The 13,900-nt window shown below is 35.6% G+C and overlaps 2 long non-coding RNA genes across 2 annotated transcripts; one reads left to right on the forward strand and one right to left on the reverse strand.

Moving 5' to 3' along the window:
* The first annotated feature begins 3,808 nt into the window (after positions 1-3,808).
* On the forward strand, positions 3,809-4,696 carry LOC146735877 (uncharacterized). The gene is made up of 2 exons (XR_014930995.1): positions 3,809-3,879; positions 4,606-4,696. It is a non-coding gene; the product is annotated as an uncharacterized LOC146735877 (long non-coding RNA).
* LOC102802175 (uncharacterized) lies at positions 3,871-8,201 on the reverse strand. Its single transcript, XR_438132.2, has 3 exons — positions 7,991-8,201; positions 6,535-6,620; positions 3,871-4,358 (listed from the first exon to the last, which is right to left on the reverse strand). It is a non-coding gene; the product is annotated as an uncharacterized LOC102802175 (long non-coding RNA).
* Positions 8,202-13,900: the final 5,699 nt, after the last annotated feature.

The following is a 13,900-nucleotide window of genomic DNA, read 5'->3' on the forward strand; positions in this document are numbered from 1 at the left end:
ATTCTGGCCATGCTGTGTGGCGCGTATCGCGTGGACGGGTTTCACGTTCTCTGCACGTAATAAGCTCGGTTATTAAGCATCCTTTTATGGGGATGCCCGGTGGCCGAGGGGAAGACGTGTAGTGGCGTGAAGCTAGGCGATTAGGTGCCGTACGCGAGCGCCGGTTCGAGTCACGCACGCAGTACGTATTTACTATAATTAGACATAGTCTTTACCTTGCCGTTTATTCGGTGTTATTTGCTTACTTTACTTCCTATGTCGACAGCAACTATGAGTTTAAAAATTATTTCTCAGTACTTAGAAAAAAAAATAGTTTTGTCAAATTTGGAGTATACATGATTTCGCGGTCACAGGGGATTTCATGTTAACCATTTCGTGATATTTTCTATTTACTTTAAACTTTAAAGAGAAATACATTGCCCAGACTGTGCCAGTCTACTGTACATTGTATAGTCAATGTTACTAACTACTAGTACTCTAAATTACATTAAAGCAGTCACATCTTGTCTTGTTTGACCTGGGTTCGATGCAGTGTATAGCATGTGTGTGAAGTTGTACCTGAAATTCAAAATTACTTTCTCTTTAATTTCATAAACATTCAAGGGCATCAAATTTAGTTGTACCTGAAGACTAAATTTCACAATGATAGCTCTCCCCTTATCTCCTGAACTGTAGTGCTATTTTCAGTCATTTTCAACAATCTACACTTCATGTAATTAATAGTGCCAAATGTATACGCAAGCACATTATTAGTTTCAGTCCATATTGGATTTCAAAATATAACTCAAAATTGTCTCAGATATAACGAGTCATTCTAATTAAAGCGATTGCTGCATTTGTCTTGTTTACAAGTATCAGCATTTGTAGAAATATTTCTTAAAAAATAAATTCCCATTGAATTTTATTATATGATAAACCTCAAGAAATTTTCAATATCGTATTTGTGTTTTTCTATTTTAAATAATATTGCTTAATATTTGTTTGTAAATATTTTTTCAAACAGTATATGTAAAACATGGAATAAATATTACTTCATATATCTATAAATATTCATAATTTATTTTAATCTGGAGTTTTAATACATTTTGAATTGTAAGTGGCTGATCATTGTTTTCAACGTTGAAATAAATCACTTTTAACAAGAATTGAAGTTGTTTGTTTCTATTATAGCTCCACGGTGGACATTAAAAGTTTATGTTTGAAATTCATGCAATTAATTTATTTACATAAGTTAGGAAATGTTCAGCTGTTCGATACATATCACAATAACCACTCATCCATTAAACTTAATAGGTTCTATAAAATGTACCACAGAGCACAAACAACAGATGTACAATCAGATTTATTCTTTTTAAATCATTTCCGGGGTTTTCTGTTAGAATTATGAAAAAAATCAAATTCAATACTGTAAAATTATTTTAGCTGGAATTAATTTTCGCTGAAAAGAGTTTTTGGGTATTTTGTATGGAATTTATTTTTACTGATTTCTGACAAGGTGAATGTTACATATAGGAAAAAGGTATATTCGCTGATTTTAGTTTCACTGAATCATTCCTTCTGCAAAAATAGTTAAAAAATTTTTTTGCTCACTTGCTTAGAAAACGCTGATAACTGGGATGAGTAGTCAAAGTGGTGGTTTTAACGTAGAAACTTCTCATAATTTTTGAGAAAGTTTGCCATAAATCACATGACAGTATTCATTGCTTTATTATGTAAAATCATGAATCATCAATGACACCACATGCTTTCATATTTTCAAGCTGAACATACACTGATCGAAATAAAAAAAATTGCATCAGACTGGTGCCATTTGAGGCAGTAACAAACAGGAACAGCAACTAGGATACAAGGGACAGTCGTATGAATTTTGTTTCATTTAAAAACTCTTTTGTATTCAAATTTATACAGGGACCTTTTGACAATAGCATTGTTGGATATTCTGGTTGTTGAAGATAGAGCTGTACCATGGCTTTTCCAAATAAAGTGAACAGCACACGAGAGCTTAGTTACAGCATAAACACTCTACAATTCAGATGTTACTCTGGGCAATGGTCACAGTTCAGTTGCATTTAATATTGATGAGGGGTGGTGATTAGCGTATGTTTACAATACTTGTACCACTTTTGGTGTCACCCATTGTTCTGGCAGCACGTTTATTTCTGGAAATCCACACGTTTTTTTTTTATGCTATTGTAAATTAGACCTTGCACCTTGTTCTTCCTCAACTACTGAAAAGTTTTGCCAAAGAAAAGGTTTGACCCTCAATATAAACCACTTGAATCTTTCAAGTTTATCGTTTTTGTCGTGACACAAGTCTGAAACACTCCCTCAAAAGCATGGGTTTACGGATATAAACCCACATTTGACTTGACTGACCAAAATTATGGGCTTGTAAACTCATGCTTTCTCATGTTTCTAATACATATATATGTTGATTCAGTTACTACGAGCTCAGATAACTTTTATGAAATTCAAGTGATACTAAACATTAACAATCAAAACTTAGTATATGTAGTCACTCTAATACAATTATCTATCAGTGTTCTCCACAAGGGGTTTTAGGTGGGCGGCCCGCCCATCAAGTTTTACGGCCGCCTAGTAACTCTCAACACCCGCCCACCAACGTACATCCAGCTGAAATTATTTGTAAAAAGCTTGCATTGTTCTTCCCAAGCCTAAACAAAAGAGTAGTTGCCCAACCCTTTATTTTGCTATTGTTTCAAGAGTCCAAACATAAACAATGTCCATTGGAAGTCTGCAAGCAGTTATCAAGTGTATTCATGATAATGTGTCAATCGCCTGAATTCATTGTCATCGACATTGTTGCCACTTATTACTGACGATACGCAACTACAGTGGTTTCAATGTACAGCTGTATTTTTAATAATCGTCTTCCAATCACGAAAGAAAGAATTAAATACGAACGAAATGTATATGCACAGAAAATAAACAAATATATTAGCATATTGCATGTAAACTCGAACAAAAATTAAAATTCTAGCCGTATTTACAACGTTCGCTCGATTTTCATCGTGAAAACAGCATGGAGAAGGCAAACTGGTGACCTTTTGGCCTACCCCATTCAACGACCGTCGGTCACCCACCGGTGTTGGCGCTGTAACGATTTAGTATCTAAGTTGCATAGCGGAGCAGCGCATTCTGGGTGTTCGTGTACTGAATTCGGAAAGCGGTAATAAACATCAAACATGGCTGCCGGATTAGTTTACCGCGAGTATTTGTAATTGAATAATATTTTAGTTATCTTTTCCACATACTTTTTTTTCATTTATCCATTTTTTATGTCTAATCTTTCGAGAACATAGCAGATTCTTTTATTTTGCCGATTGCCAGCATTTTTCTTGAATCCCAAAACAACGTGTGAAAACGCAACGTATCGTGACCGTACATGCGTAAATGCATCTTACCGTTTGTCGGCACGGGTGAGTACTGATGCCACAAATAAAAAATATTATGAGTTTTATTTTGACAAATCGTCCGTTTTGGCGTCGGGAACAAATCACCTTGTATATTTTCTACATTATAACTCGTACTTGCTCTTGGTTACTCGAATTGCATTTCTTGAACGCAGAATAATTTGCGAACATATAAATCACCGATTTCAAACTTTTTGCATTTCGTAAATATTAATAGTGACCAATCTGTTTGTATTTCAAAAAATTGTAACATGTTTCAATTAAATTAAAAAGAGAATAGTAAATAACTTAGTGTGTATTGCATTTCATGACATAAATGCTAGATAGATGTATGGAAATGACATGCAAATTAATATGCAAATTTATGCTAATTAGGCCGCCCACCAGCTATTTTGGATTGTGGAGAACACTGTCTATAGATGCAATACCAGATACGTTCACAGTGGTAAGCGTTTTATTTCATAAGAAAGTAATTAATATAATTATAAATAACAAAATAATATTTAAATGGAGAACAAAACAAATATAATCTTCTGTTGACAGTAATTTTATTGCGTGACATGAATGTTCTGTAAAATAAAACTAGACTGTAAAAGTTTCTGGTAAATTTGTTCTACAAATTAATGTGTGTGTGCAGTTTTCTGTTTAGTAAAATTATCAAAAAAGTTTATTTTATTTTGATTTTCCATGACAATTTAATTCTGTTCTAATTGTTTTTAAACTTTTTAAACAGCATTGTTACCTGATGTAAAAACATAATATATATTTGAATTGTGCCATGTTATTAACATAAATATGACAAACAAATATCACATCCTGAATACAAAGTGGAATAAGTGCATATGATTATCAGTCTCCTCATCATCTTGTGAAGTGATTTAGAAAGAGATATCACAATCACCATGACAACATCCATCCTTCTATCTGCAACAATAAAAAGCGAGATATTCTTAAAATTCAATGTGCATTGAACATTCAAAATAACAATTTTTTTGAATTATTAATCAAGTCTTCTGTTATTCTCCAAGAATTGGTACAAGACATATACATTACCAGCAAATAAATAAATAAATCAGCTAGAAGATGAAAAATATCTTTTCAAGTTCAGCTATTGTAAAATACTCCCATCAAGTTCCAGTCAAGTAATTCTTTTGTTGCTTTTTGTTCACAGTATGGATATAGCTGTGACTATGGGTATTACAGCAGTGATTGTATGCCACAATTACCAACATAAATTGTGTTTGAAGATTTCTTCCCCAAAAGTCAAAGAGAAAAAAACGGAAATACACATGCATCACCAATAAACAAGGATTAGCATGCTACTAAAATATATACTATGAAATATTTTAGTATTTATAAAGTTTATGATGACAATTTATAACTTTCAGAATGTATAATAGTTAATACATCAAATCACATCATAATCAAAGAAAGCTTAGAAACAACTCCCGTGTGCTGTGAGTGATGGAGGCACATTAAAAATTAATTCAAAATTACTTGAACTTGAGATATTGATGGAAAAAGCTTATGCAAATAGGGTAACTAATAGGAACAGATTTAAGTGTAAAACTAATAAGGTCTGCACAATGTAAAAGTAATAAGATCTGCATAATATAATATCTATGTACAAAATTTCATTGAAATGTGATTAGAACCAACAAATTATTAATTATTATGGAGAATTAATATGAACAGATTTTAACTCAAAATTAATCAGGCCTGTCTATTGTCCTAGAGCATTTATGTACCAAATTTTATTCAAATGTGATGATCAGAACTTGAGATACCAGTATTAATTAATTATGTTAATTAGGTGATTAAGAAGCATAAATATTTACCAAAAACTAATATGGTGTATAGTCCTAGGTTCATTGAAATATGATGAGCACTCTTTAAACGTGTCATTAAAATCCAATGAGTGGTTCTTTAGACATCAGTGCAACAGCCATGGAACAGCAAATAATTAACTAATTATGCAAATTAGGTAATTAATACGCACAATTATTTACCCCGAAATTATTCAGGTCTCAATTCCATAGTCCTAGAAGATCTATGTCGCAAGTCTCATCGGAATGTGATGATTAGTACTTGAGATATCAGGTGAAAAGCTAAAAATTAACTAATTATGCTAATAAGATGATTAATATGCACAAATATTTACCCCAAAAACTAATTAGGTCTCTGCACAGTCCTCAAGTAACTATGTACTAGTACCAGGTTTCATTGAAATATGATCATTACTACTACTAATATCAAAAGCTGAAAATTAATTAATTTTGCAAATTAGGTAATTAATATGTACTGATATTACCCTAAAAACTAACAGGTCTGTGAAGTATCATATGACATCTATGTACCAAGTTTTATTAAAATGTTCTGATTAGTACTTGAGATATCAGTGGAAAAGCCGAAAGTTGATTTATCATTATGCAAATTAGGTAATTAATATAAACAAATTTTTACCCAAAACTAATCAAATCTGTGCATTAGTTCAGAGCATCCATGTGCCAAGTTTCATTGAAATCCAATGAGTGGTTCTTCAAAAATCAGTGGAACAGTCATGGAACAGCTTGAAATCAGTTAATTATCATTCAAATTAGGTAATTAATATTCATAGATTTTTACCCAAAACTAATCAAATCTGCACATTAGTTCAGAGCATCCATGTGCCAAGTTTCATCAAAATCCAATGAGTGGTTCTTCAAATATCAGTGGAACAGTCATGGAACAGCTTAAAATCAGTTAATTATCATGCAAATTAGGTAATTAAACAAATTTTTACCCAAAATCTAATCAACTCTGCACATTATCCCAGAGCATCTATGTGCCAAGTTTCATCGAAATTTGATTAGTGGTTTTTGAGATAACGGTGGAACAAAAAAAAGTGACATACATACATACATATACATACATACATACATACATACATACATACAGACATACAAGACAGGGTAGCTGCAAAGACTCCCTTTTGAGCTTCGCACACAGGAGTCAAAAATGGAGATTTTATCTTTCTAAACAAGGAACAAATCCCAGGATGTGATCTATTAGTTGTTTTATGCAAGTTTTATTAAAATGTATTATAATAACAACAACATACTTTTTTGGTTTATTATTTCCGCGGACATTTACAGCGTTCATTTTCTGGTACATCTTTTAAAACTCTTGCAACATGATTACCACAACCTGTGAAAGTGAAATTTGAACAAAATGCATTATAAAATTGTGGGAATCATTATTCCATTGTTCAAAAGTGTAAATATAGCAGCCACTGGATAATGCACACAATGGCACTGACTTAGGCAATGCACAGATAGGCAATGTTTTGGTTGATCGTGTATTTCATTTTTTTGTGTAGTTTTTCAATAAAACAATCATAGTAACATGCAACTGTGACACGATTTTCTAAGAACTGATTACCGGCAAGAAAAACCAAAAAATCAACATATTCAAACTAAAATATAAATAAATATTATATAAAATGTCATATAAAAAAAAAAATAATAATAATAAAAAAAAAATTGGAGCCTCATCGGATTTTAATCAGATTGAGTAACATGCATGCTCACATGTTTATCTTTTACATCATCATAAATTGGTGTAAAGGGACACAAGAAACAGATGTAAATACAATACTAGTACAGTGTTCACACATGTAGCACAATGTGGGGTTTGACCTAGAAAAAACCCACATGTGAACAGATTGACCGGGTGTTGACCTGGGATAATTTAGCTATACGAGTCAGAAGACTGGCTTTGACTTCGAGTTCTGTTTTTAACTCAGCAATGAGACACGTATGAACAAGGTCTTGAGGCTATACAATTTTGTTTGCAGCAGTCAACTAGTAAGGTGCATAGAACAGGAATACATGTAGGTATGATCGCCGAGTTAAATATAAACCATTGTGACGTACATTGATTTTAAATACCCCGATTATTCTTGACCCAAATCGATGCTCTGAGCTATGAACAATTGGCAAATTTGTTTTTCATGCCTGTTATCGTAAGGTATTATTTCCAAATAGTCCAACCGGTAAGGAATATTGCTGCCTGTCAACACGACAAGAGAAACTATACAAAAAATGCGCGCACGCGCATAACTACCCATGTTGACCACAGTATTAAACTGGACTCTAACCTAACCGTGTTGTGTCAACTTAGCACTGATCGGCGGAACACCGGAAGTCAAAGTGGTGTTTGTTCAACCATGGATGTACTAAGAACACATCCATGGTTCAACTTTGAAAACATTTACCGGAAATTTTCCGACTATTTTTGCATTAATAAACGATAGATAACAGCCCAGAGCATGTAAACATAGCATCATTTCAGTAAAATATGTAAGTATTTTGCCCGTATTTTGGTCCCAGACAGCCATTATTTGTATCACTCACTCCGATATGTTTAACCTTTCATTCACAAATATTCGGTTGAAAATTCTTTGCCCTCGATGTATATACAAAATGATGGTGGTCAGAGTTGCACAACTTCACTCTATTTATATACTAGTGGTTGTACTGTTTTTAATACAGCCAAGCCAAAAGATTCGAGCTTACCCTTCCACGTGAATTTCTTGCACTTGTCGCACACAACCTTGAAACACATCTTGTTCGTCGGAATATATAGAGTCAGCACTAATGTGGGCTTGGATGTTTTCGACAACTGACCGGATCGTTTCCTCGGGAGAATATACTAGTACACGAGATATTCTCGTGTCCGTTAAGTCGTCCAAGCAAGCAACGTACAGGAAGTGAAACCAGATGACGTCACTCCATTGCCGTTTAACGTACCTCGAGCGTTGCTATGGTGCCATAGACGCTGTATAAATGCAATGACCAATGATTTTCGTTATTGTGTTGTATGGGGTTCGTAATGAGAAAATTATTACAATAAGAACAATATACCATCGTCCCGAAGTACAGTGGGCACTTCCTTAATTAGTTATACAGTTGAAATCAAATGTAGACGTACGTCCATGTAATTATTGCACAATACTTGGTTTTATCATAGACCTTAAAATACATGTATTTTCAGGTAGAAGCCTACTCATCATTTTTGAGAAAGTTGGTCATAAATCGCATGACAATGTCCATTGGTTTATTATGTAAAATCGTGGAGCTATTGACCCATGGCACCATAAAATAGCATTCTTTTGTGTGTTACAGTGACCTATTTTGAAAAACTTGTCCTAATATTTTTCAAAAATAACTATTTTTAGAACAATTCCATAGAGCGCAATGTTAAACAAAAACTGCATTTTACGACACTTTTTAAAACCCAGATTTTTGAAAAAAATCAGGAAAACAAATCCCATCAGTAACAATATATTATTTTTTCAGCCTATGTCACCAGCCTACAATTTGAAATATGGCATAATATCTCTGCCATAGGAACCTATGGTAAAAGCACTATAATACTGCCAAAATGGCCGGTATTCACTAAAATACAACCATGATTTTCTTGAAAATTAACCTGGTGACCCACAGCTTTTTTTAAGTCAATATTCTTATATTGCCCAGAAGTACAATTTATTATAAAATGAATAAATTCTGGGTATTTAAATCATGAGTAGGCTTCTACCTTAAGGTCTAAGGTTTTATGACGAGCCACGCATTTTGTAATTGCTTTATTAGTGAAAGTGATTAAGGACGTTCATTAGCATTTTGCTACTTAGTAATTTTGCCACCGTCGTTAATAAGTTTAATCATTAATAAGTGACACAGGGTCCATGGCGTTGGGAAAATCCTTTGAAAGTCTTTGGATTTTTTGAGGCCTGGAAAGTCTTTGAGTTGCCTTTAAATTACAGGAAAAAATAAAAAACATCTTTGAAAAGTCTTTAAATTTCTTCATAGTTATTAATTCATTTTAGAAAGACCCGTTTTCTCCAGGGAACTACCATATCCTCAGAACTTTGATGAGCTTTGGTGATGATGTTGGCCTGAATTAAGGGTCAAAATGTCTTGGGGGGGGGAATGCAAGAAAGTTTGGGAAAAGGTCTGGAAAAGTCTTGGAAATCATTTGGCTTTTGGTGCTATGGACCTTGTGTGATGCTGAACAAAAACTATGGCATTTACAGTTGTAAACGTGCAACAACGAAATTCGATTAACGATTTATAACACGAAGGAAACGATAAAATTGAAAGATTCAGCAAATCAGCTGCATTACTAGTGCACAGCAATGAACGTATGTTTAATTTACATACTAATATTTTATTGACACGACACTGACGCAGAAGGTATGGTCTTTTAAAAAAAATAAGACATACAAAATACAACACGAGTAGGAACTATTTCAGGAAAAAATTGCATATTTTATTTATTTTATACACAGTCTGGGCCTTATTGTGTTCGGTCTAGAAGGTGCTGTCTTATATATAATCTAGTATACATTTTTCTACGTACTTTGCTCAACACGATATTAATTAAATGTTATATGTGAACTCATGACTGCGAACAATTTGTTGTTTCGTCAGAACAGTGGAATTTTTAATTACTCTTGCTGCGTTGTCAAAAAGTAAATTTCTTTGCTGTTCGTATTTTTACATGACATTACGAAATGTGTCTTGTCTTCAAATTCCATAGCATAAATACAATGATCCAGTGATTGATGTGCGCCCTCATAGGCAGCAATCACAAATACCATTGTTAGCTAGAACTTATACAATCCATAGCATGGAAACCAGTGCCCTTCCCAGTAGATTTTCTCACGATAATAGATGGCCTCTAGTCTATATAATCCCTTTCGTAGACGCAAAATTTCGTGACAGATCAAGATTAAAAAAAAAATCCAAATTCAAGTTTGTTACCCTTGCAGTTGTGTCACTTGTGACCCTAACACTGTCTTCGTGTTCTTTCTCACAACACACATTGTTTCAATACAGATGATCTAACACGGAAAAAATGAAAAATAGCTCAAAAGCCAAAGACTAACAATTAGTTAAATAAGCAGTATGCCTCTCAGATCAACTGGTGTATGAGTTTGAAGTGGCGAGTGTTACAAGCATAGTGTGTGCAATACAAACCCATACTATGGAAAAATAACACTGTAATCTTTTTGGGGCATAAAGTCATAGTAATGTCACTAGCATGTCTTTTTCGCCTATGTAATATAACTACATGTGTAAAAAGCCAGTACGATCAAAACAAGTCATTGAAAATGACACAGTCCCCGTTAAGTTCTCTTTGTGCTCGTCATATTAAAGCGGAGGGGTTGTCACGAGCGTGTCCTTGAAACTTGAGTTCCAAGTGGCGTATACAACAGATTGTTTATTTACATCAAAACACGTGTTTCGTGTCATAGTAATATGGCCAAAATAAAAACAGCCGTTATTCAGCCATCTTTGATCTGATTATGAAACACACTGATATGTATGATGTATGTGCCAAATACGAATGAAAATGGTACATAAATTGTGGAAATATAGTAGTAAGGCCAAAAAGTCAGATGGCTGTCAATCGGCCATCCTTGACCAGATTTTGAAACAAATTGTCATGGATATGCATCCTAACATGTATAAAGTACATGTATGTGCCAAATTTGAATGAAAACTGACAGAGCACGTCCAAGATACCGCATACAAAAACAAGATGCCTGCCAGTCGACCATCTTTGATCCATCATGGACATGTAACCTAACATGTATAATCTATGTACCAAGTTTGAATGACAACTGACAAAGCATGTCCAAAATACAACATTTTCAAAAAACAAGATGGCTGCCAGTCGGCCATTTTGAATCGAATCGCTAAACCACTGCATGTGCATATGTCCCACATAAGGTACTAGGCACATGCAAATAATGAACGGAATCGGTCCACAAGATTCTGAAATATGACGTTGGATAGACTGACGCAGGGACAGACGGACACACGGACGGACGGTCGGACGGACAGACTCAGGAACTCATGGACGGTCAGGGACATGTATCCTAACATGTATGATCTATGTAGTAAATTTGAATGAAAACTGACAAAGCATGTCCAAAATACGACATTTTCAAAAAACAAGATGGCTGCCAGTCAGCCATCTTTGATCCAATTGTGAAATAAATCATCATGGACATGTATCCTAACATGTATAATCTATGTACCAAGTTTGAATGAAAACTGACAAAGCATGTCCAAAATACAACATTTTCAAAAAAACAAGATGGCTGCCAGTCGGCCATTTTGAATCGAATCGCTAAACTACTGCATGTGCATATGTCCCACATAAGGTACTAGGCACATGCAAAGAATGAACGGAATCGGTCCACAGGATTCTGAAATATGACGTTGGATAGACTGACGCACGGACAGACGGACACACGGACGGTCGGACGGACAGACAGACTCAGGAACTCATGGACGGTCGGGAACATGTATCCTAACATGTATGATCTATGTACTAAATTTGAATGAAAACTGACAAAGCATGTCCAAAATACGACATTTTCAAAAAACAAGATGGCTGCCAGTCGGCCATCTTTGATCCAATTGTGAAATAAATCATCATGGACATGTATCCTAACATGTATAATCTATGTACCAAGTTTGAATGAAAACTGACAAAGCATGTCCAAAATACAACATTTTCAAAAAACAAGATGGCTGCCAGTCGGCCATTTTGAATCGAATCGCTAAACCACTGCATGTGCATATGTCCCACATAAAGTACTAGGCACATGCAAAGAATGAACGGAATCGGTCGAAGGGACTCTGAGATATGACTCCGGACGGACGCACGGACGCACAGAGACCGAATTATAAGTCCCCGTTTTTCGGACTTCGTCCGAACGGGGACTAATTAGCACACATAACCTTGCTACATTTTGAGGTCAAATTAACAGTTTGAGTTTAGGAATGTTTGTTATATAATTACAGAAGAAAACACCTGATTATATTACAAGAGGAATAGCTGGAGAGTTCAAACTTGGAACACACCTTCCCTAAATAACCCATAGGACAAGGTCACAGTATGTATTTTTGTAATGGGAAAAATAGCCAACACCTTCAAAATTGGCACACATATTTCCCATAAGAATCACAAAACCTTGCTACATTTTGAGGTCAAAAGACAAGGTTATGGTATGGGTTTTTAGGCTGACAAACATATTCTTCATGTGATCCTATGATAATTTATAGTTTTAAGTCTTAGTTATATTTTGAGTAAAACTTGAACTGGTTTAAAAACCATAGGAAACTAATAGGTTATTAGTAATATTTGATAAGTGTACAAATTATAATATTGCTATAGTTTTCAGCATCTTCAAGTTGTTAGGAAAATGATCACACTTTGTAGGCAAATAGTTGGGGAAGTGATCTGGTCTGGATGGTTATTGTCTGGATGAGGACTGGGAGCCAAGTAGTTTGAGAGAAGGAATCAGGTCTGGATGGAAAGTGGTTGGGGAAGTGGTCTGGATGGTTATTGTCTGGATCAGGACTGGGAGACAAGTAGTTTGAGAGAAGGAATCAGGCCTGGCAGGAAAGTGGTTGGAGTAGAGATCTGGTCTGGATGGTTATTGTCTGGATGAGGACTGGGAGACAAGTAGTTTGAGAGAAGGAATCAGGCCTGGCAGGAAAGTGGTTGGGGTAGAGATCTGGTCTGGATGGTTATTGTCTGGATGAGGACTGGGAGCCAAGTAATTTGAGAGAAGGAATCAGGTCTGGATGGAAAGTGGTTGGGGAAGTGATCTGGTCGGAATGGTTATTGTCTGGATCAGGACTGGGAGACAAGTAGTTTGAGAGAAGGAATCAGGTCTGGATGGAAAGTGGTTGGGGTAGAGATCTGGTCTGGATGGTTATTGTCTGGATCAGGACTGGGAGCCAAGTAGTTTGAGAGAAGGAATCAGGTCTGGCAGGAAAGTGGTTGGGGTAGAGATCTGGTCTGTATGGTTATTGTCTGGATGAGGACTGGGAGACAAGTAGTTTGAGAGAAGGAATCAGGCCTGGCAGGAAAGTGGTTGGGGTAGAGATCTGGTCTGGATGGTTATTGTCTGGATGAGGACTGGGAGCCAAGTAATTTGAGAGAAGGAATCAGGTCTGGATGGAAAGTGGTTGGGGAAGTGATCTGGTCGGAATGGTTATTGTCTGGATCAGGACTGGGAGCCAAGTAGTTTGAGAGAAGGAATCAGGTCTGGATGGAAAGTGGTTGGGGAAGTGATCTGGTCTGGATGGTTATTGTCTGGATCAGGACTGGGAGACAAGTAGTTTGAGAGAAGGAATCAGGCCTGGCAGGAAAGTGGTTGGAGTAGAGATCTGGTCTGGATGGTTATTGTCTGGATGAGGACTGGGAGACAAGTAGTTTGAGAGAAGGAATCAGGCCTGGCAGGAAAGTGGTTGGGGTAGAGATCTGGTCTGGATGGTTATTGTCTGGATGAGGACTGGGAGCCAAGTAATTTGAGAGAAGGAATCAGGTCTGGATGGAAAGTGGTTGGGGAAGTGATCTGGTCGGAATGGTTATTGTCTGGATCAGGACTGGGAGACAAG

The sequence above is a fragment of the Saccoglossus kowalevskii genome, chromosome 11 (genome assembly GCF_978046115.1).
Source record: "Saccoglossus kowalevskii chromosome 11, keSacKowa6.1, whole genome shotgun sequence".
NCBI lineage: Eukaryota > Metazoa > Hemichordata > Enteropneusta > Harrimaniidae > Saccoglossus > Saccoglossus kowalevskii.